General features: G+C 38.8%; 2 long non-coding RNA genes across 2 annotated transcripts; both read left to right on the top strand.

The window, feature by feature from the left end:
* The first annotated feature begins 6,551 nt into the window (after nt 1-6,551).
* Nucleotides 6,552-8,590, top strand: LOC139193228 (uncharacterized). The gene is made up of 2 exons (XR_011577642.1): nt 6,552-6,817; nt 7,900-8,590. It is a non-coding gene; the product is annotated as an uncharacterized lncRNA (long non-coding RNA).
* A 2,367-nt stretch (nt 8,591-10,957) lies between these two features.
* Nucleotides 10,958-12,607, top strand: LOC114821924 (uncharacterized). Its single transcript, XR_003769780.2, has 5 exons — nt 10,958-11,196; nt 11,334-11,552; nt 11,679-11,777; nt 11,872-11,950; nt 12,051-12,607. It is a non-coding gene; the product is annotated as an uncharacterized lncRNA (long non-coding RNA).
* The last annotated feature ends 9,753 nt before the right edge of the window (nt 12,608-22,360 follow it).

The following is a 22,360-nucleotide window of genomic DNA, read 5'->3' as shown; positions in this document are numbered from 1 at the left end:
CCGATATCTTGTGTTTGATTCGCCTCTTTTTCATTATCGCTTGTTTTGAACAAGCAATCAACCGATGTGATCCCAATAGGAAAAAGAAAACAAAGAAACAACTGGTTAAAAGGTTGACTTTGGCGCACTCACGTTTTCAATTTCAATCCTTTAAGTTACTTGCCAAACAAGGACCACCAACCTTGCTTCTGAGTTCTGACCTTGGAACTTTGAAGCACCCGAGTGTGTGTTTTGTGGACATGCCATGATTACATCTCGTTGGTATGGGATCCTTAATTGCGTTACCCAAAAGAAGCTTCTTCTCTTTTGTGGTTGTAGAAGCTCTGACTTAATTTGCCATGATTAGCACCTTGATGTTAGTGTCAGTTTTTCTTGGTCGGGTCTCGTTTGTTGAGAATATTTCCCACTCAGAGAAGAAAGACTTCCAATAGCACGGTGGACCATCATTCTGACATCTGTGCTAACAATATAATGTTATGTACGATTTTTTCTTCACATGATATTTATTATTAACATGGGAAGGCATGGTAGTAGTAGAACCATGCCATGTAAAGTTTTGTATAGTATGGAACCCTCTTCTACATTTGTCAATTAATTTTAATCAAGCAGGATAGAATAACACTAATTTCATCACAACTAACCAAAGATGTAAGATTTGGCTCCAAAAATACAAGTTAATTAGAAGGATCTTGTAGAAGTTTGGATTGAAAGAAAAGAACACATCTACATGACGTTAACTAGTTCAAGTCACATATATATAACATATATACACACAGGCCCTTTAAGAGAAGTGATCTCCATTTTTTTAAAATGGGGATTAGTTGTGGGACCCACTCTACATTGAACTTCAACAATCCGAACTATCCATTTTGTAAGTTTCGATTCATAAATCATCATTGCAAAAATTCAATTTAATCCAAAATCATTTTGCAAATTTAATTATCACGATGAAATTTTAATGTTACTGGGAAAACAAAGTTTTCATCAATTAGATGCCTCAAATATTTCTTATTTAGCTAATATTTTGCAAGGATGATCTTTGAGATGAAACTTGAAATATAGACGGTTCGGATCGTTAAAGCTTGATGCAGTGTGAACCCCACAACTATCCCCATTTTTATAAAAAAAAAAATGAGAATCCCTTCCTTTAAAGAACACACACACATATATATCTTCAAACTGCGGGCAATTGCCAAGTATTTTGTGGGAGCATGCATGTCAGCTTGTTCGATTAAATTGCCAGAAACGTATGAATTTGGCCAAAAGGCTTCGACCAATTGTGTGCCGGCCGGTCTATCTTGTTTTATATTTCAATTCATGACTCCCTTAAAGTTTGATATTTTAAGAAGCCACTAGGTTTATTGATATTTGGAAGTGCCACCCCAGCTAGGTCATCAACCCATTAAACATGCAAAAAGAAAATGGCAAACATACGGTTAAAGTAGTCAAATCTTGCCATCCCTTTTGTTCCCTCTATGATGTGTATAAGTTGGGTTCTTTAAATATAGACCCTTACAACTCTTATTTCTTAAATAAAAATTTACCTAATTCTAAACATCTAAATAAAACTCAAAGGGAAATTTTATTTAAATCCATGTAACCTATTTTTACACCCAACTTACTCTTTGCACCCATTTGATTTTTAACTAAATTATTAATATCTCTTTAAACCCAAATTTATTACCTATTATACCCCCCATAAACCCAATTCAATATGTAGATTTTTCTTTACATCAATTTGATTTTTAACTCTATCTTTACGCTATCTGGAAATAGACACTGAAAATTGGGGTGTGAATTCAGCCGTGGGTGACAACAAGACTGACACTTCTATACATGTTGACAAAAGCCATGTATCACCATCTCTCCCCTTGCATTATCGATCAATGGGTGCATTGTTCTGGTTTTGTTTTTGGGAGTTTTAACGAAAAGCCCAATGTACTGTCCATTTTAACGAAAAACCTCATTTTTACACTAAAAAGTCAAACTTGATACTATTCACTTTACCCTTTATTTTATCCTTATCGTTAAACCTCAAAGTTTTTAAGCCCTTTTTATTAGTTTTCCTTTTGTTTTTCTCTTCAAAAGTCTGAAAAGGGGAACTAGAAAAAGGGATTGTGGGACAAGAAGTTAGATTTGAACTGAAAATTCCAACACCTTTTTAACGTTTCGTATTTGTTTTCCATCTTGTTTCTGGCTGCAACTTCCCTCACCAGAAACAATTACATTTCTTGTCTATTCAACCGTACCCCTCCAAACTCCAAAGCATAATCCAGATCAGTAATCCCTGGTCACTGCCATTAACATATATCAAATGGAACTATATATATACACATGTGTGTGATTAGTTGGTTGCATGTAATCGAAGAAACATTAATCATGTTTATTGATATATTTCCCCAATCTTGTAAATTATTAGTTGTTTTTGTTAAGAGAAAGTGTTGCCATCTACATTTTTTTGCTAATATGTCATCTACACAATAAATGTTTGGGTTTATTGATAAATATGAGTTTATTATTAATTTCATTTTGTACTTAATAGTACTTATGCAATAGGGTAAAGTAGACTATTAACATTTAAAATTTAAGTTGGGTGTAGAAAGAGGTTAAATGGGTTTAAATAAAATTTCCCAAACTGAAATTTGAAAAAGACTGCCAAGTAAAAAAGTAATTGACCTATTATTACCAAATATTTACAGCTTGTGCCACAATAGTCAAATCAAGTCAATAAATGTTATTACTCACCTTAATTATGATGAACAAATAATTATTGCACATACTATTACCCCTAACATATATATACATATATATATATACAGACACATATACACACTTTCAAAAATATATAGTATTACTATAAGTTCAATATATATAAAATTTAACTACATGTATATAGTATTACTATACGTTCAAATATATATATGCATAGTACTAACATATATGTTAAAGTAATTAATTTACCTATATGTAATTTTGTAGGTAAATTAATAATTAATCAAATAACATTCTTTTATATTGTAGATAACTTATTTTTCATATATTATTACATATATTTGACACATTTTATTATTATAAGATATATGTACAAATAATAGGTAAATTAGCTTCGAATCAAATAACATTGCTTTAATTTGTAAGTAAATTAATTTTGACTCAAATGGCATTCTTTTGTTATGTAGATATTTTATTTTGTATGTATCAATATTGTATATATATTTGGCACATTTTATTATTATATGTACAAATAATAGGTAAATTAGTATTAAACAAAATAATATTGTTTTATTATGTAGGTAAATTAGTTTGCATGTATTTTGCATATATGGGTTTGTTATTATGTAGGTTAATTATTTTTCATGTATTTTACATATATTGGGTATATATATATTTTTATTTTAAGAAATCTAACATTTTAAAATTTTAATAGTAGGTGCACTATTTGAATCAAATGTTTTTTTTGTAGGTAAATTATTTTGCATGAATTTTACATATATCAGGCATATATATGGATTAATTTACCTACATTAATATGTAACATATAATTTTATTGACCTGATTAAGCATGTATAATAACATATATTAGACATGTTTTATGTTATTATATATTAGGCAATGAATTTATAACATTAATATTTTTTTTTCTGGTAAAATCATTAATTCTCCCTTACCATCTATCCGTAGGGCATTAATTATGTACATCAAACATTCAAATAGGGTTTATCAAGGAAAAAAAAAAATCAAATACCGTTGTTTTAGGCATCCGAAATTTTTTAAATGTGTGAAGTCAAACATAATTAATGAATTTGCTGATGTGGAATCTAGTCAATGAGTTTTATTCAAGTAAAAAACTTATGTCGGGTTTTATCTGGAGAAAATTAAGTTTTAAGGGCTAAAGTCATATTTTCAGTAAGTAGGGTTCTTTAGATATAGACGAAACTTTATGTGACGAAAGCAAACTCGTTGTGCAAAACAGGTTAGCTAGACAAATATACAATTTCATTGCGCAACTTCATTGGAAATAATTTAATGGGACAAACAGCTTGGGCGACGGAATATTTCGTCGCGCAAAGCGACTTTGCGTGACAAAAAAATACCCTTCGTTGCGCAAAGGTTCGCAAAAAAATGCGTGAATGCCTGTATTTTGGCGCAAAAAACCAATACGGCGTGTATCACTTTACGTGACAAATATTTCGTTGCGCAAAGGTTCACATATTTACTAGATTGCCAATTGTTTAGTCAAAGTGTTGAATGCGGTATTTACTCCATGGTTTTGCGCGACGAAGGTTTCGTCACGCAAAGAAGCTAGAATTCCTTTAAATTGATAGTTTCGCTCAGTCTTAACACAATTCAATCCAAAAACTCTTTACTTTCACTAAATTATTATTCCAATTTTTTTTTGTTTTTTCGTACACGATGGCAGACTTTGGTGGTCCTTTGTCAAAAAGAGTTCAAGGAGAAGTTTATGAGAAAGGTAGTACGTACTAAATTTTGTTGGTTGTGTAAATTAATTAAATATTTAAGTAGACTAATATAAGTTTTTATTTTGTTGGTAGACAAGAAAAATAAGAGAGTTGTGACATGCGGTTGATACACTTCTTTTGCTAAGAGCCGCTACCTAATCACTTACGCAGAATTAGTAGGATATGAGACGTCGGATATGGTGAACAAGTTTAGGGCTGATGTCGGGGTATTGGTGCGTGACAGATGCAGAGTGAATTGGGAGTTTTGGAGAGATGTCCCCAAGAGATAAAGACGGTCATGATCGATGCGTTAGCAGTACATGTAAATTATTAATTAGTTAAATAATAATTTAGTTCTTTAGATAAAATATAATAGTGATATGTATAATTGATTTATTTTTGCATATCAGCCTGATTGGGACATTGACAAAAGTGATGCAGATTTGATGAAGTGCATCGACGTTGAGTTCAAGTATTGTTTTTGGGAGTTGAAGTTTGATGTTGACCATGAAGCAAAGTGACACGGAGTGGCTGGACCAGCAGATGATTAGAATAGTTTTTTTTATTAGTCTATTTAAGGTTTATTAAATAATGACACTGAATTATTATTAATTAGGAAGAATAAAGAGACTATATTTATTTTATTTCATCTCGAGAACATATTTCTAAAATACTATAATATTGACATTAGTATTTTGAGAAACTGTTTGTCGCTAAAACCTTTGCGGGACGAGATTTTGTTGTGTAAAAACACTGTAAAATGGTCGGTTAGCGTTGAAGTCGTCGTATTTACCGCTTAATAACGCGACGAAAGTTTGGTCACGTAGAACTTTGGGGGACGAAACTTTGTCGTGCAAATCCATGATCGGTGGCATTGAAGTCGTGTCATTTATTAAGTATTTACTACGTATTTATTTCGTGCCATTTCGTTGCGCAAAGGTTGTAGTCCTGAACGCACGACTAACAGTTGCGTAAAGTGTTATGTGTTCTTTATAACCAAAGATTGTGTTGTAGTTTCTTTTTCACATTATTTTGTAACCTGATGGCATATAATAAGGACATTAGGAGCCTGGTGGTTCTGGCTCGAATGGAGGAAAGAAACCGACAGCAGAGCATGACCCTCGAACCCATGATATGAAGCAATATGTGGAGTTTGCACATGCGATTGGTGTAGCAATGCTGAACAATTATCCTAATGCTGAGTGGCATTCTTGGAAATATGTGCTTAACAATGTGAAGAAGGCGGTGATGGATCAATTATTAGTAAGTGTGACAAATGTTGAAAATAATTAATTTTGTGAAATTGTTTGTTATATGTTGTAATGAATTATGTGCATATATGTGTAACACTCTTGATGATACGAACAAAGAGATGATGAATTTGATGGATGAGGCATTGAAGATGGGTTACAAGCAGTGGCGTTATGACGTGGAGCGGAATGGAGGACCAGCGGAGCAGTAGTTTTAAATTTATATTTTTTAGGACAAATATTTAGCTTTAAGGTTTTCTTCTAGATTATGTATTTGGACTTAATTAGGCTTTAATTCATGTTTTTTTTGTTTAAATAATTGAATTGGTTAATTTAATTTATTTAAGTTTACAATTATTTTTAGAATAAATATTATAATTGAAATAATCGTCGCACGAAGCCTATTTGGGCGACGAATTTTCATGTTTGGTCGCGCAATTTCTAATATTTGGCATGCCATTAAATTTGTCTTGAAAAATTTAAATTTCCATGAAAATTCAAAAAACGCTCGACGACTTTAGGGTTTGTGTGACGAATGGCTTTGTAGTGCAAATAATTGTGGGACCTCTGCGCAACAAACCGTGCATCGTGCAAAGGTGTTCGTTTTAATTATTTCAGACAATTCTCCTCCTCGGACAAGGATTGTCTGCCCTCCTAGTTGTGGTGCCCTTCCATGCCCTCCTATTTTGTGCGGTCACGGTTAAGCCACGTCAACATTTTATATTAATTTTTTAATGAGATAATAAGACAAAAAACAATAAAAATATAAAATATTAACATGGCTTAACCGTGACCGCACAAAATAAAAGGGCATGGAAGGGCACCACAACTAGGAGGGCGGACAATCCTTGTCCCTCCTCCTCTTCCCTCATTTTCTTCTTTCTCTCACCCGTGCATTCCCTCTCTTCGCCGCTCTTTCCCACTTTCAGCCACACTCTCCCTACCTCCCAACCACCGTCTTCCTCTCTCCCACCCACCTTGCCCCACTATCACCTGCTCTCTCCCTCACTCAGGCGCAGTCTCCCTATCTTTCTCCCGCGCAACCCACGTCGTGCGTCCCTCCCTTTCTCACTGTCTGTCAATCCAGCCGCTGTTCTCCACTCTCAGGTATCTTGCTTTTCTTTTTTCTTTTTTAATTTCATTTAAATTAACCATTTAGGCTTATTAGATTAGGGGATTGCGGTTTGCCAATTAGGATTTTGATTTGGGGATTAGGGTTTGCCGATTAGGATTTCGATTTGGTGATCAGGGTTCGACATTAAGGTTTCCTGATTTGGAGAATTTATAATTTGACCTTAATTTGTAATTAAGGGTAGTTTTTAATTAGGGGGAATTTAATTAGAGAATGTAATTTGGGGAATTAGGGCTCAGGGTAGGCACGGATTAGATTAGGGATAGGGGAATTTTCTAATTTAGGGGAATGATGTATAATTAGGGCTCAATTGAAATTAGGGCTAGTTTTTAATTAGGGGGAATTTAATTAGAAAAAGTAATTTGGGGGATTAGGGTTAGGGGTAGGCACGGATTAGATTAGGGATAGGGGAATTTTCTAATTTAGGGGAATGGTATATAATTAGGGTTAATTTTATAATTAGGACTCAATTGAAATTAGGGCTAATTTGTAATTAGGGTTAGTTTTTAATTAGGGGGAATTTAATTAGAAAATGTAATTTGGGGGATTAGGGTTAGGGGTAGGCACGGATTAGATTAGGGATAGGGAATTTTCTAATTTAGGGGAATGGTTTATAATTAGGGTTAATTTTATAATTAGGGCTCAATTGAAATTAGGGCTAATTTGTAATTAGGGGAAATTTAATTAGAGAATATAATTTGGGGGATTAGGGTTAGGGGTAGGCACAAATTAGATTAGGGATAGGGGAATTTACTAATTTTGGGTAATGTTGTATAATTAACTTATAGTTACATAATTAAAATTACATTTAGTTTAATTTTCTAAATTATAGTTATGTAATCAAATTAAGGTTAGGGATGGTTTTTAGTGGCCGGATTAGGTTAGGGTTCTAGGAGAATAGGTTACGGTTGTAGTGGCTTAATTTAAATTTGTACATTCGTGTTATATAATGTTATTTTGTAATTACACATTTAGTTTTAAATTTGTTTACCTATAATAGTTAAATTTAAAATTTTAAAATTTTAATTTTAATTTTTTTTCTCTTTTAATTTTGTAGATGTCTCGCCTTATATCTATTCATAGGGCTGCGAATAGTGGGTCCCCTGCATGTCCTCCACCAACTCTTACTGTGAGGAGCCCTCCAGCGACAGTGGATCCTCCTATGGCTGCGTTAGGAGGACCCGGCGCGGCACATGCGCTTGCATCATCGACGTCTTTGGTGGCGCTTCCGCCTAGTGCACGTTGTACTCACCAACATGCTTGGACTCCCAATGACGCACCTCGACTGAGTTCAAGGCATGCTGGCCGTCACGTGAGAGTGACGTAGCCACGTGCACAGTGCGGAAGCGATAAAGATAACAAATATACGAATAATTAAAAAACTAGATTACTAGAGTTCACTACTAAACGAAGGTGATAGGAGTTAGTTACAACAGTGAACACTCCTAATCAGAGCATAAAGTCTAGGTGTAGTCTAGTAGGACAAGTACTAGTTACACAGTACCAGGAATGTCCTACTATTATTCAAATAGGTCAGAACTGCCGACGATCCTGAGCCACCGACGACAAGCTTACTTAAAACCTGGAGGGGCGCAAAACAGAAAACGTGAGTGGGCAAAAACAAATGTTTTACAAAATCATTTCATTTATCAATATACTAACCCCTCGTTGTAAAACATGTATAATTTTCCCAGAATCAAGATATAAGTATATACAATATATATATAAAATCATATCAATTCAATTCATGCTTCACATAATCATATTCATATGTATGCCATGCCAAAATATAACAAAGTAAACAATCCAGGTAAGAATGATTTCGTAGTAATATGATATGTTAGCCGGAACCCTTGAGGTAGTTTGTACGGCTGAATTCATAGCTCAAAGATACTTTAGCCGGAGTCACTACAATGACCTATATGGCAACATACTGCACATAAGTCAGAACCACTAAAAAGGGGTATGTACGACAAGATTGGGTGTAATATAGTTATGCTCAATTTTACTCTCTCATAATAGCCGGGCGATGAATTGCTAGTCACCTACGAGTCGGAACCATGAGGAAGGTCTGTACGACAAGACTGTGCAATTAAGTTGGATCCAATATAAGCATATAGTGCAGGAGGTGATGTAAATAAACAGGCATGTACCACATATCTCTGGCTAATTCACAATCACCCTAGGTGCAGCTTTATGAGCTCAACATTACTTAATCACATATTACATATCACATCATCGATGATTAACACAACCAAACATAACTTATCTGAGCTCACTTGTGCCTCCACAACACCACATTTATATATATATGCAACCATGCAATGCATATTCAAAATATAGAAGCACTTGGCATATTATTTCAAAGCATACTTTCTTTAAAATGCATTTCTGGGAAATACATCAAGTATATAAATATATACTGAAAACAAAAGCCCACTCACTGGTATGTCAAAGGGTCGTAGCCCTGAGTCGCCTGTGGATACGCTTGTCCTTGGGATAAGCTTCACCTATATGCGAATTAACTATAAAAACGTTATTTTTAAAGCACATAGGCAAAACTAGCTAATAACTTATCATACATTACTCAAAATAGGTATATGAATATACCACAGTGATCTACACAACCTCAGGATCATCCCCATACTTTTAGAATTATTTTTGGACCTCCCACGCGCTGCCATGCGTTGGCGGGTGCACGGCAAGACGCGCCACCACGCTGAGGGAATCTTGACGGATTCCCTAACTGCTGTTAGGAATATTCCTTTGAATATTCCATTAAAACCCAATGGAAACTGTCCAACTAACTGACGTCGTGAAAATATTCCATTAGACTTGACGAAATATTCTTCCATCTCCTGCCTCCAGCTCCGGCAACCGTCGCCGCCGCCGAAAATTAGGCAAATTTTCCAACTTCTTAATCTAGCTCATTTATGCACCATTTTTCATGCAATTACCATCAAAATGAAGTTTAGGAGGTAGAGAATTGCATTATACCTCTTTCACGCCTCGATTCACGTGAAATTACGTCAGAGAAGTCCTTGAAGTCCGGCGACCTCTGCAAAGCTCCGTTTTCGAGCTTTCCGTGGTCCAAATCCTACCAACGATGCACTCCGAGCATCGTGAGGACCTCCTTGAGCTCACTGTGGTCCTAAAATTCACAAAAACTCAAGGGTTTAAAAGTTGATGAATAGTGCCCAAGTCGAAGGTCCACTTTTCGGGGTTTTCTGATGTCCAAAATCATTCCAATTTATGCCAAAACAAGCAAGAGGACTAAGAGATTACGTTTTGAGCCTTAGAATGGCTTGATACCTCCACCAACTGGTTTGGTGTATTGTACACCCACGGCTCTTTTTCAAACTAGGGTTTCTCGAAGGTTTCCTTGGTGAAAATGGGTACCACTCGACTCGTAAGGATCCTAGGAACACACTAAAGACCTCAGAACCTTCGATCTGTGCAGATTTTGGGTTTGTTTGAGTGTGTCCGTACAAGTTTGAAGAGAGAGAGAGTGAACTAAGAGGAAAAGAGAGAGAAATCCATGGGATAGAGAGAGAGAGAGAGAGAGATAAGGTATGTGTATGGTCTAAAAGCCACCAATCAAAACCAACAATTCCCTTACTTCCAATTGGGTCCAAAAACTTAGGGAAAATAATAAATGGGTCCAAATCCAACTTAAATCACACCACACTTAACATCCAAGGGTAAAATTGTCATTTCACTTCATCAAAAATTAGTTATTTGGGACGGACTGTGACACTCGACACAGCATCTGCATTCGACGCCACCCGCCCAAGTAAAATAATAAAATCCATTTAATTTAGCTAATTCAAATGCAGTTATTTGCTATTTTAACAAAAAAAAAAATGGAGAAGAAAAATCTAAACCTAGCTAAATGACTAGTAAATATATTTACAAAACTTGATTTTTATCTTAAAAAAGATGTGTTTTAGATATTTCGTCCCTTAAAAAATTGTTCACAATGTTGCTTGCTAGTGTGCTTTGTTGTTTATTATGGTTTGCAGGTCTTGGGAATTGGTATAAATGTAGGGGAGGTTCTGTCGAAATTTCGATAAATTTTTAACTTAATGTATGACGTTTGTTTTATTGTTTTGCAGCTAAGAAAAACACCCAGGGACCTTGCCGATAGTTGAAGACGGGGCAGGTCACCCGGGTGACAAATGATTGTATCACGATAGGATATGACAAGAGGCATTGGGTTGCACCTACAGTGGAGCAGCATAGTGCATTGGCCCATGACATGGGATATGTCGTTAGGACCGAGTGCTCTATGCTGTGAAAATCATGGCGCGAGATCCTAGCAAAGACGAAGAACCTAGTCCGCAACTGTTTATCGGTAAGTTCCTAACTTTGTTTTATTCAATTATATATCAAGTTCATATTTTTATATTATTTTTTTTTCCTTTTTCAACTTTGACTTCAATTTTAATTTTGATTTTTTATTATTTTAATTTAATACTTGATAAATTGTAGACAAACTACAATTTTGACGACATAACTAAGTCGATGGACAGCTACTTGGACATGTTGTTTTATGAGCGGTACAAGTAGTGGAAGAGAGACCTCCACAAACATTATGAGTTGTTTGATGCTCCGGAGGTCGCTCTAGAGGAGGATCGCCTGCTGGAGTTGGAGGATCGGCCGGACGAGAGGGTGTGGCTCTACGGCCATTTTGAGGACCCTGCCTATGTGGTACATTTTTATATATGTATTACTTATTTAATTTTAATTGTTTTTAAAAATTATTCCTAATTTGGGTTATGCGTTTGTTTCATTATCTTTAAATATTACACTAATACATTTATTTTATGTTAATAGAAGAAGGCGAAAGCAAACAAGATCAATCGGGATAAGAAAACTCTTCTCCACCATTCTGGTTTGAGACCGTTCTCCAATAGGATGGAGGCACGACGACAAGTAATGAGAGTTTAATACTCGCACTTCCAATTTCTTACAAATATTCAATTTATTTTCCGTTGTCTTTATGTTTTTTTGTTGCTCTTATTCTAAGGGGTTCTAAATTCCCAGAAATAGACGTCTTTAAGGATGTTCATGTTCGGCCCAGGGATGAGCTTGTCAAGCAACTGCACGTAAGTACTTCTTTTCAATTTCCTATTTTACACTTCCACAAATTACAAAATTTAATTTAATATTAATTCTTACCAATCCCCTTCTGTCTTATTGTCATAGTCGACGATGGTAGAGAGGATCCAGACCGTCCTTCAGGAGTCTACCTCTTAACTTCCCCCAGACACTCCTATTGAGTGTGTGGCTCCGCCCAAGGATGCGGGATTTCAGATCTTCATTGAGACCTTGGATGTGACCTTCGGGCGGAGGCCGGGGAAGTATTGTCGAGGGATGGGGCATGCTCGTTAGCGCTACTGGGGCCTCATCATCATCATAACCATAGGGCCCCGGCATCACTGAACTGACCTATGAAGTGGCCGACCTGACGAGTAAGCTCGCGCTGATACTTGAGGCCCTCAGCTCGAATGGCATCCATCTCTTACTCGGCGTTATGGTCCCTTCCACCTTCGAGCCACATAACTCGTTGGCATCCAGCTCGTCCAGCAGCCCGACCATCATCCTCCCCAACACACTGACTTGCAGCCTGACTCGCACCCTGACTCGTACCACGACCCCATTTATTGACCAAATAGATTATAGGTTTCTTTTTTCTTAGTTTTAAACTTTTTACTTGTACGTACATTTTTATTTGATATACAAATGTTATTTTTTTCCCTCCATTCATTAGAGTTGCAATTTTAATATAAAAAAGTAATTATTATTAAAATAAATTATGTAACCAAAAAAAAAAAAAAAAGAGGGAAAACAATTAAATTAACAAAACAAAAAAATTAATTAATTTAAATTAATTTAAAAATTTGACACCATGCAATGAGCACTTGGTCGAGTAATGTTTTTGTGAACTAGTGTCCTATATCAAGTATTCGTCATGCAAACTTACTGGCCACTAGAACCACCGTCCCATGTACTGTATCTTGTCCAGCTCGCTTTGTTGCATCAGGTTACGCACGACAAACTAATTTCGTTCCCTTAAATTCTGTGCAACAACGTCTCTATCGTTGTGCATTTTCATTTTTGTGCAACAAAAATTTCACACAAAGTCTGTTTTCACGACCCTTGAGCGACGATTTTTGCCCGACGAGCTTCTTTGTCGCATAAATTCCAATGCGACACTATGCCGCTTTACGTGACGAATGGCCCTTTGTTGCGAAAAATGTTAAATGTAGTGGTGCATGATGGTTGTGGCTAGCTTTCTACATCGCTACAAATATTAATATACTCGCATTTATGTGATGAAGTTAAAAATCTCTTTCAAATCACAAAGTTGCTCTCTTAAAGTTCTCATCTTGATTCCTTAAATATGTGAAAAACATTGGTTTAAAAGTACTTGGATTAACTAGAAAACATTAGATTAAAAGTATTTGCTCTCCTAAAGTTCTCATACTAAATAACTAAGTGACATCAAAATGTTTGCTCCATTCAAATAGAGTAATTAGAAGAAATAATCTGGATTTGAAAAACATTAGATTAAAAGAATTTGGATTAACTAAAAATTTGAAATAGATTTGAAATAACGATATGTAAGAAATTGTTTGAAACACATTTTCTTCTTTCTTTATTATTCAATATATATAGACATGCATATATAAAATTATAAAATTTAACCTTTTAGTGTTTATCTAAATCCCTAAATTTGAAATCGGTCATGTGAATTTAAATATCTCATTGCACAAGTCTAATTGCAACTCCGCCTATGTCTTACATGGCCGGTCCCAAGCCCGGATAAAGGAGGAGGGGGAGGGCGTCAGGTAGTCGACAGCCGGCACTCCATGATCACGTCGAATCCTTATGAAAATGAATCCAGAACAAAATCGCGCTAAAGCTAGGGCGTCACCCGTAAGTGGCGCGCTGTGTGGCCCGAGCACAGTGATAAGTGAGCAAGGGTCGCTGTATCTCCATCGGCACCCGGATGCAGTGTTAAATGAGCAAGGGGGCCATAGAAACTTCTTTTCGAACGACTCCACTCAAAGTTGTTTGGGAGCATATGCTCCTATCAACTTTACCCGGGACACACAAAAGAAGTACTTTGATCCTATTAGACGGGGGAGGGTGAAGAAGCTAGGACAGAAGGGTAGAGTTCAAGAGAGCAAAATGCGTTTAGGAACGTGGAATATAGGAACCTTAACGGGAAAATCTATGGAAGTAGTGGAAGTTATGGTGAGGAGAAGGATAAATATTATGTGCCTACAAGAAACTAAGTGGGTTGGTAGTAAGGCAAAGGATCTAGAAAACTCAGGGTTTAAACTTTGGTATTCGGGCACAAATAGAACGAGAAACGGTGTTGGCATCATCGTGGACAAGACCTTGGTACAAGATGTTGTAGATGTCAAGAGGGTAGGAGATAGAATCATGGCAATCAAGATTGTAATAGGACAAGAACTTATCAATGTGATTAGTGCGTACGCACCTCAAGTAGGGTTGGATACGAGTTCGAAGGAGAAATTTTGGGAAGATCTTGGAGACTTGGTGCAAGGAATTGCTCAAACGGAGAAGTTATTTATAGGAGGAGATTTAAATGGACACGTGGGCAGGGAGACAGGCAACTATGGAGGTTTTCATGGTGGCCATGGTTTTGGGGAGAGAAACGAGGATGGGGAAGCTATCTTGGATTTTGCAATGGCATATGATCTCTTCTTAGCCAACACCTTCTTTAAGAAGAGAGAAGAACATGTGATCACCTACAAGAGTGGGTCGTCAAAAACACAAATAGATTTTCTTCTAATGAGGAAAGGGGATCGTATAACTTGTAAGGATTGCAAAGTTATACCAGGAGAGAGCGTGGCTAATCAACATCGCTTGTTGGTGATGGATGTACATATCAAAAGAGTAAGACAAAAGAACAAGACTTGGAAGTGCCCAAGAACTAGATGGTGGAATCTAAAAGAAGAAAAACAAGCCATTTTCAAAGAGAAGGTAATCACCCAATGTGTGTGGGATAGAGAGGGGGAAGCTAGCCAAATGTGGGATTCCATGGCTAGTTGTATCCGAAAAGTAGCAAAAGAGGTATTAGGAGAGTCCAAGGGCTTTGCCCCACACCAAAAGGAATCTTGGTGGTGGAATGAGGAGGTACAAACAAAGGTGAAGGCTAAGAAGGAATGTTGTAAAGCCTTATACAAGGAGAGGACCGATGAAAATGGTGAAAGGTATAGAAAAGCGAAGCAAGAGGCGAAGAAAGCTGTCAGAGAAGCTAAGTTAGCGGCTTACGACGATATGTATAAACGACTAGATACCAAAGAAGGAGAGTTGGATATCTATAAACTAGCTAGAGCAAGGGAAAAGAAGACAAGGGACCTAAACCAAGTGAGGTGCATCAAGGATGAGGATGGAAAGGTTCTTGCTACAGAGAACGCGGTTAAAGACAGATGGAGAGGTTATTTTCATAATCTTTTCAATGAAGGACATGAAAGGAGTGCTTCTTTAGGGGAGTTGAGTAACTCAGAAGAGTGTAGAAACCACTCCTTTTATCGTCGAATCCGGAAGGAAGAAGTGGTTGTAGCTTTGAAGAAGATGAAGCATAGAAAAGCAATAGGCCCAGACGATATACCAATCGAAGTGTGGAAAGTTTTGGGAGAGACAGGTATAACATGGCTCACTGACCTTTGCAATAGGATTTTGAAAACGAAGAAGATGCCAAATGAGTGGCGAACGAGCACTTTGGTGCCTATCTACAAGAATAAGGGCGACGTACAAAATTGCATGAACTATAGGGGTATTAAGCTAATGAGTCATACAATGAAGCTCTGGGAGAGAGTCATTGAGCATAGATTGAGGCAAGAGACACGGGTTTCGGACAACCAATTCGGGTTCATGCCAGGGCGCTCAACCATGGAGGCAATCTATCTCTTACGAAGATTGATGGAAAGATATAGAGATGGGAAAAAGGATTTACACATGGTCTTTATAGATTTGGAAAATGCGTATGATAGGGTCCCAAGAGACATTCTTTGGAGGATTTTAGAGAAGAAAGGAGTACGAGTAGCATATATCCAAGCTATAAAGGATATGTATGAAGGAGCAAAGACTGCCGTAAGAACTCATGAAGGACAAACCGAAAGCTTTCCCATAACTGTAGGATTACATCAAGGCTCATCCTTAAGTCCTTACCTTTTTGCGTTGGTAATGGATGAGTTAACAGGACATATTCAAGATGATATTCCTTGGTGTATGCTTTTCGCAGACGATATAGTGTTGATAGATGAAACTCAGGAAGGGGTAAATGCAAAGCTTAACCTTTGGAGAGAAGTGTTGGAATCTAAAGGTCTTCGCCTAAGCCGATCAAAGACAGAATATATGGAGTGCAAGTTCAGTGCAAATGGAGGCCAAAACGAGTTAGGGGTGAGGATCGGAGATCAAGAAATACCAAAGAGCGACCGTTTTCGTTACCTAGGATCTATCTTGCAAAAGAACGGAGAATTAGATGGAGATCTCAACCATAGAATACAAGCTGGATGGATGAAGTGGAAGAGTGCATCCGGCGTGTTGTGTGACCGCCGTATGCCACTGAAGCTCAAGGGAAAATTTTATAGGACGGCAATAAGGCCGGCGATGCTGTATGGCACAGAATGTTGGGCGGTGAAACATCAACACGTACACAAAATGGGTGTAGCGGAGATGAGGATGCTTCGTTGGATGTGTGGGCACACGAGAAAGGATAAGATTAGGAATGAGGATATCCGGGGTAAAGTAGGAGTAGCCGAAATTGAAGGAAAGATGAGAGAAAATCGGTTACGGTGGTTTGGACATGTGCAAAGAAGGCCTACTGACGCTCCGATTAGAAGATGCGACTATGGGACAGAGGTTCAGGGCCGAAGGGGTAGAGGAAGACCTAGGAAAACTTTGGAAGAGACTCTAAGAAAAGACTTAGAGTACTTGGATCTAACGAAGGACATGACACAGGATCGAGCACAATGGCGTTCTAAGATTCATATAGCCGATCCCACTCAGTGACTTGGATTTTCCAAGTCTCCAACCAAGAAGTTTTCCTCACTCGGGAAATTAAGGGAACACTACCCCAACCTACATGCTCCACTCAGAAAGCTTCAACATACAAGCTTCAACAAAAGAAAATTCAAAGAACTTAGCGAAGAAGGCTTGGGTGTATTTAACACAATACGTTGAAATGAAGGAAAGCTTATTTATTGATATCCCCGATAAGCTACAAATATGTACATATACATGAGTCAAAATAAACACACAAGAGGGAGCCTTCACAAAGGTTGCTTAGGAGAAGTCTCAGCAGTCGGTAGAGCCCCAGAAAGAGAAGGCACCGGAGGGGGATCATTTGGAGCCTCAGTACTGGACAGAACTCTAGAAGGAGGAGGCATCAGAGGTTGATCATTTGGAGCTTCATTACGCGGTACAGCCCCAGAAGCCGAAGGCAATAAATGCCTTTGGAACAAACCCACAAATCTCTGATGATCAAGTAAAACCTGACCATCAGTTTCCTTCATCTGGTCAAGCTTCCTCTTCATGTTTGTAGCATAGTCATGTGCGAGCCGGTGCAACTGTTTATTCTCATGCTTGAGCCCTCTAATCTCCTGTTTGAGACTCATCACTTCAGCCGCCAATGATTCAACTTGGCGGGTTCGAGCAAATAGGCGTTGGGCCATATTAGACACAGAACCTGCACACTGAACACTGAGAGCCAGCGAATCCTTAACAGCTAACTCATCAGACCGTTTGGAAAGTAGTCTGTTATCTTTGGGAGTGAGAAGGTTCCTGGCCACCACCGCAGCGGTCATATCATTCTTCATCACGGAATCCCCAACGGTAAGAGGACCAGTTGGGGAGACGAAGGATGGGCGCCATATGTTGTCTGGAGAAGGCGGGGCTGCCTCTTCAACAAGGTTCAAGTCAAAACGACGGTCGGAGGGGCCAGACATTTTCAAAGGTGTTGAAGAGAGAAGAGGTCGGACAAATCAAGATCTTAGAAGTGCAAGAATGAAGCTTCTACTGGTGGAGATTCAAGTGTGCTTTGGAACTTAATGCCAGCCTCTATAAAAATCTGCACTCGACGGAGCTTCAGAAATCAAAGAGGCGCCTGCTCAGAAATCGAAGAGGCGTTTGCTTTCTCAAAAGTTGGGCTGCTTAGAGATCACGAGGGTTGATCTCAGAAATCGAAGAGCCGTTTGCTTTCTCAAAAGTTGGGCTGCTCAAAGACCACGAAGGCCGATCTCAGAAATCGAAGAGGCGCTCGCTTTCTCAAAAGCTGGGCTCCCTAGAGACCACGAGGGCCGATCTCAGAAATCGAAGAGGCACCTACTTTTCCAGCCTTGTCAGCACCTGTCACACGCACACTCAGCTTTGCGGAAATTATGGGCATTCTGTCAAAGACTTCTGGGGAAGTAGAAAACACATGAATCTTACTGTTCAATCACCCACTTCCCACACGCAACAATAGCTCATGGGTACCACAGATAACTTTGCCAAAGTTCTCTGCCAAAGTTGAGCACATGAAGCTTGCAGCTCCCACTACATCGCTCTGACCAAGAAGGGTAAAAGAATAGCAAAGAAACAGCACTAACAAAGTTTAGACCCATAAATTTTGAAGGTCTAGCTACCATATTATTACCCACAAGGGTAAAGATGGAAAGTCCATGTATGTCAACCTCTGTGCTTCGTGGCAAGGTAGACTAGCAAACATGCCCAACCTTTACTCACATTCGAGAAAACACTCCCAATAAGATTGCTTGCTCCAAAATCGAAGAGGCACCGTCCTCCGAATCTAAAAAGCCAGACTCCCAACATGACTACTTTCTTAAAAATCGAAGAGAGGGTAAAGGAACAGTACCATTGCTGGATAATTGGAAAGTCCCTGTGTGTCAACCTCTGTGCTTCGTGGCAAGGTAGACTAGCAAACATGCCCAACCTTTACTCACATTCGAGAAAACACTCCCAACAAGATTGCTTGCTCCAAAATCGAAGAGGCACCGCCCTCCGAATCTCGAGAGCCACTCTCCCAACATGATTACTTTCTCAAAAATCGAAGAGACACTGCTCCCCGAATCTTGAGAGCCAGACCCCCAGCATGATTGCTTTCTCAAAAATCGGTGAGGCACCGTTCTCCGAATCAATCGAAGAGGCGCTCGCTTTCTCAAAAGCTGGGCTGCTCAGAGACCACGAGGGCCGATCTCAGAAATCGAAGAGGCATCTACTTTTCTAGCCTTGTCAGCACCTGTCACACGCACACTCAGCTTTGCAGAAATTATGGGCATTCTGTCGAAGACTTCTGGTGAAGTAGAAAGCACATGAATCTTACTGTTCAATCACCCACTTCCCACACGCAACAATAACTCATGGGTACCACAGATCACTTTGCCAAAGTTCTCTGCCAAAGTTGAGCACGTGAAGCTTGCAGCTCCCACTACATCGCTCTGACCAAGAAAGGTAAAAGAATAGCAAAGAAACAGCACTAACAAAGTTTAGACACATAAATTTTGAAGGTCTAGCTACCATATTATTACCCACAAGGGTAAAGGAACAGTACCACTGCTGGATAATTGGAAAGTCCCTGTGTGTCAACCTCTGTGCTTCGTGGCAAGGTAGACTAGCAAACATGCCCAACCTTTACTCACATTCGAGAAAACAGTCCCAACAAGATTGCTTGCTCCAAAATCGAAGAGGCACCGTCCTCCGAATCTCGAGAGCCAGACTCCCAACATGACTACTTTCTCAAAATCGAAGAGAGGGTAAAGGAACAGTACCATTGCTGGATAATTGGAAAGTCCCTGTGTGTCAACCTTTGTGCTTCGTGGCAAGGTAGACTAGCAAACATGTCCAACCTTTACTCACATTCGAGACAACACTCCCAACAAGATTGCTTGCTCCAAAATCGAAGAGGCACCGCCTTCCGAATCTCGAGAGCCAGACTCCCAACATGATTACTTCCTCAAAAATCGAAGAGACACTGCTCTCCGAATCTCGAGAGTCAGACCCCCAGCATGATTGCTTTCTCAAAAATCGAAGAGGCATCGTTCTCCGAATCTCGAGAGCCAGATACCACAGACCACTTTTTCAAAGTGCTCTGACAGAGTTAAAACATGTGAAACTGGCAGCTCCCACTACCGTGCTATGACCAAGCAGGGTAAAGGAATAGCATTACTACTTGTTGTTAGGGAGACTCCTATATATGTCGACCTCCATCCCCAACGGACAGGCAGACCTGCAAAAATGCTCAACCCTTCATCATATCTGAGAGGGCACTCCCAACAAAGCCTTTCGAAATATTCAGCTTTCTTTCCCCCCGATAATACCTCTGCAAACAAGCTATACTAGAGCAAGAATATCTCATATCATCAGGGTTAAAAGCAAGAGTATCCCATATCATGCTTTTTCCCTGTTTTTTCTTTTGGCCTTGTTTTTACCTGCAAGACAAGGAGAAAGAGAGCAATCAGTCAGCACTTGGAATCAAGCTTCCAGCCAGGAACTGACTGCCTGGAACCCCTTACCTGATTACTTACCTGGCATTGCTCTCGAGTACTCATCTTCATCATCTTATGTTTCCAGGGAAGATTCCGCATCTGCTTGAGGAACAGATAGGGCAAGTGCGAAGGATACAAGGAAGCATGTGGAGACAAGCGTAACAGCACACGTGCCGATACATCCATTACTCTGTCAAAAGCAAAAGTATCCCATATCAGCAGGGTGGAACGTACTCTAGATTTGATGGACTTGTTTTGACCCTCAAATTCTTCAGTCGGCCTTATACTCTGGAGGAAACCAAAAAACCCTCCAGCTCAGTTCAAGAATAAGCCTGTGGAAAGTTACTTCTTCAAAAGCAAAAGTATCTCATATCATCTCTTCTCATTTTTCTTCTCTTTATCCTTCATGCTGCTGCAAGATGGGGAGAAGGTGAACAATCAGTCGGAGCTCTGATTGCTTACCTTGTCTGTCACCTCTTTCAGCAGACCCCCTAGCTCGGCGACTTGGGGGACTCCTACTACATGGTTTGTATCGCGCTTGACCAAGCCTGAAACTACAAGTAAGCTTCAAGTGAAATTGATACATTACCTTGTGCATCTCCACCAGTTAAAGATACCACCCCTGGATGGAGGAAGAGTACTTCCAGAGAAGATGCCACATCTACCTATGAGACAGATAAGGCAAGTCAAGACGACACCACACTCCGATACTTAGAAGTTTCGTGATTACGAGATCATTCTCCCACAATATTTCCTAATGTCATTTGTACTAAATCATTCACTCTTACTCACTAAAGGAGAGCTTGAACCTATGTACTTGTGTAAACCCTTCACAATTAATGAGAACTCTTCTATTCCGTGGACGTAGCCAATCTGGGTGAACCACGTACATCTTGTGTTTGCTTTCCTATCTCTATCCATTTATATATTTATCCACACTAATGACCGGAGCAATCTAGCGAAGATCACAAAAAGCGACCGTTTTCGTTACCTAGGATCTATCTTGCAAGAGAACGGAGAATTAGATGGAGATCTCAACCATAGAATACGAGCTGGATGGAAAGAGTGCATCCGGCGTGTTGTGTGACCGTCGTAGGCCACTGAAGCTCAAGGAAAAATTTTATAGGACGGCAATAAGGCCAGCGATGTTGTATGGCAGAGAATGTTGGGAGGTGAAGCATCAACACGTACACAAAATGGGTGTAGCGGAGATGAGGATGCTTCGTGGGATGTGTGGGCACACGAGAAAGGATAAGATTGGGAATGAGGATATCCGAGGTAAAGTAGGAGTAGCCGAAATTGTAGGAAAGATGAGAGAAAATCGGCTCTGGTGATTTGGACATGTGCAAAGAAGGCCGACTGACGCTCCGGTTCGAAGATGTGACTACGGGACAGAGGTTCAGGGCCGAAGGGGTAGAGGAAGACCTAGGAAAACTTTGGAAGAGACTCTAAGAAAAGACTTAGAGTACTTGGATCTAACGGAGGGCATGACACAAAACCGAGCGCAATGGCGTTCTAGGATTCATATAGCCGACCCCACTTAGTGGGAAAAGGCTTTGTTGTTGTTGTTGTTGTATTGCACAAGTCTAATTGCTATGCTCAAAGCTTGACTCTTAGCTACCTCCCATATTAAGATTTTCTTATGTTCTATATTTTGAATGGCTTCACAACTAAGCTTTTGAGGTCCTCTCAGGGCAAAATTATCATAAATACGAGCTAAATGATCTTTATTTTCTTATTTCCCATGCTACCTTTTTCTCATATTCTAATAATGATTCTTACTTGGAAATTCTTTTTGGTGTCATCATTCTCCTATTGCAAAGCATGATATATTCTTCTCAAGCATTGAGTTTTAATTTTTATTTTCTCTCTAAAATGTAATATTACCAAGAGCTTATATGTGAAATACACATTTTAAAATGTGACTATATGTAAAATATAATCGTGAGTTATTTATGTGAGCTCCACACCTCGCTACTACATAGATAATAG

This window comes from Malus domestica, chromosome 16 (genome assembly GCF_042453785.1).
Source record: "Malus domestica chromosome 16, GDT2T_hap1".
In the NCBI taxonomy this organism is placed as follows: Eukaryota; Viridiplantae; Streptophyta; class Magnoliopsida; order Rosales; family Rosaceae; genus Malus; species Malus domestica.
The sequence above is the reverse complement of the archived record's forward strand: the minus strand, read 5'-3'. Positions and strand labels throughout refer to the sequence as shown.